General features: G+C 57.0%; 1 non-coding gene across 1 annotated transcript in view; it reads left to right on the top strand.

Annotated features, from left to right (window-relative positions):
• Nucleotides 1-2,104: 2,104 nt before the first annotated feature.
• Nucleotides 2,105-2,500, top strand: part of LOC126135339 (small subunit ribosomal RNA) — a 1,909-nt gene continuing 1,513 nt past the window's right edge. Inside the window, exon 1 of the ribosomal RNA XR_007527878.1 lies at nucleotides 2,105-2,500. This exon is cut by the window's right edge and continues 1,513 nt beyond it. This is a non-coding gene — a ribosomal RNA (small subunit ribosomal RNA).

Below are 2,500 nucleotides of genomic sequence, written 5' to 3'. Positions count from 1 at the left end.
GCCTTAACCTAACCCACGTTGTGCCTTAACCTAACCCACGTTGTGCCTTAACCTAACCCACGTTGTGCCTTAACCTAACCCACGTTGTGCCTTAACCTAACCCACGTTGTGCCTTAACCTAACCCACGTTGTGCCTTAACCTAACCCACGTTGTGCCTTAACCTAACCCACGTTGTGCCTTAACCTAACCCACGTTGTGCCTTAACCTAACCCACGTTGTGCCTTAACCTAACCCACGTTGTGCCTTAACCTAACCCACGTTGTGCCTTAACCTAACCCACGTTGTGCCTTAACCTAACCCACGTTGTGCCTTAACCTAACCCACGTTGTGCCTTAACCTAACCCACGTTGTGCCTTAACCTGCTCTGTAATTGGCATATGACACGTTACATTAATCTAGTGTTGTCTAACCACAACCCTCTGAATATAGTTCGCTACTCGCACCGCCCACCCTCTTGTGTATCGTTTCATGTTCAACACTTCGCAAGTGTTGCTTACTTTTTACATGCTCCCGCTGTACACTGTAATGTGGACGACTGCAGGATGTACATCGCCCCCCCCTCCCCCCCCCTGCCTTCGCACGCTGGTCGTTCAGGTGCTTGCGTGTTCAATGCCCTTCGCAGCTGTTCACTGGCATTCGCATGTCGAAGCGCTCAGTCTACGTCGTGGTACGGCCTGTGTCCACTGTCCGCTGATGTCGTAAGCTTAACCCTCACATTGTACTGCACATAGGTCCGTATGTACTGAATGATACGCTGTGGCACATGTGTGACCGTACAACGACTGCGCCCAACAACAGCGAACCATACGGTCCAAATGTTGTGCACTCAGCCACGTGCCGTCTCCCCATAACAGCTACATTGCAGTGTGGTACGCCATAGAGACGTGTGGGAGTAACGGACGCCCTGGATGGCGATCAGCATGAGCCGTCTGTTGATGTAGTGGCGCGTGTATTCAAACGTAGTCGTCTCTTCTCACACAGTGTGATAGCATGGTGCACCGCGTTCCACATCTGCGACATGGTACAGATGCTGGTTGACAGTCGGTGTCGTAATGGACATCGCATACGTAGGGGGCCACCTCCCACGTGTTCTCTAGTCGTGCACATTTTGTTGCGTGTATGTGGGCAGACGTAGTGTGTCGTGGCACCTAACAGACAGGTATGCAATAATCGTTGCATTTGCAAACTGGGATGGACGTCTACGTTTGCTGGTGACGTTACGCAAATGAACAACTGGTAAACCCATTGTGGTGCGGTTGTTGTTGCTGGAGGTAAATCAGTAAGGGCAAATCTGTGTGTGAAGCGATACGCGGCGGTGGCTGGGTGGGACCGTCCCCGGCCGGTGAGGGGGGGCCGCCCGGCGTGCTGGCCGCGCGGTGCGTGGGCGCACGCGCTACAGCCGGCTGGTGGGGGCGCCCAGTGGCAGGCGCGCCGGCCGACGGACGCGGCAGGCGGCGCAGCTGCGCGCCGGGGCACCCTGCGCGCGGCGCCGGGCGGCCAAAGTGGGTCCTCGCGGGCCCGGTGCGAAGCGCGGTGGACATCTGCAGTGTGCTGGTCCGACTGAGGACTGTGTGCGTTGAGGATGCGCCGCCGCCCGGCACTCGGCGCCGCGACGCCGTCTGCTGCTCGGTCGCCCCAGCGGTTCTCGCTGGTGGTTTGTATCGCAGTTGTGCAGACGTGTTGGCACGTGCGCTGTGCTGGGAGAGTTCGCTTCGGCACCCACGTGGGGCCTTTGCCCTTCTGTGGCGCTGGCGTTGGAGCTGCCGGTCACCGTAGGTGGCGCGTGTTGTCTCCCGCCGGCAATGCCACGACAGCACGCTCCCGGGCCTCTGTCGGCAGCGGCAAGCTCAGTTGGGAGCACGGGTGGTCGCACCTAAAGCGTCTACTCGCCTAACTCCGGGCGATTGCGCCTCTCTCGAACCCGACCAAGTACTTAGGACGGCGCTGCGCGCCGCCGGGACCTGAGAGGGTTTCGAGGTGTATTGTGCAGGGGAGCTCAGCCTCCTCCTGTTTGCAGAATAATTGAGCGGACGCTTGCGTGTTCGCGCGGGCCCCTGGGACACACTCCCGGGCGGCCGGCTGCTCAGCTCTAGTTGACGCAGCTCCCTGGTTGATCCTGCCAGTAGTCATATGCTTGTCTCAAAGATTAAGCCATGCATGTCTCAGTACAAGCCGCATTAAGGTGAAACCGCGAATGGCTCATTAAATCAGTTATGGTTCCTTAGATCGTACCCACGTTACTTGGATAACTGTGGTAATTCTAGAGCTAATACATGCAAACAGAGTCCCGACCAGAGATGGAAGGGACGCTTTTATTAGATCAAAACCAATCGGTCGGCTCGTCCGGTCCGTTTGCCTTGGTGACTCTGAATAACTTTGGGCTGATCGCACGGTCCTCGTACCGGCGACGCATCTTTCAAATGTCTGCCTTATCAACTGTCGATGGTAGGTTCTGCGCCTACCATGGTTGTAACGGGTAACGGGGAATCAGGGTTCGAT

The sequence above is a fragment of the Schistocerca cancellata genome, unplaced genomic scaffold (genome assembly GCF_023864275.1).
Source record: "Schistocerca cancellata isolate TAMUIC-IGC-003103 unplaced genomic scaffold, iqSchCanc2.1 HiC_scaffold_623, whole genome shotgun sequence".
NCBI lineage: Eukaryota > Metazoa > Arthropoda > Insecta > Orthoptera > Acrididae > Schistocerca > Schistocerca cancellata.
Note: the sequence above shows the minus strand (reverse complement) of the source record. Positions and strands in the feature narration are given on the sequence as shown.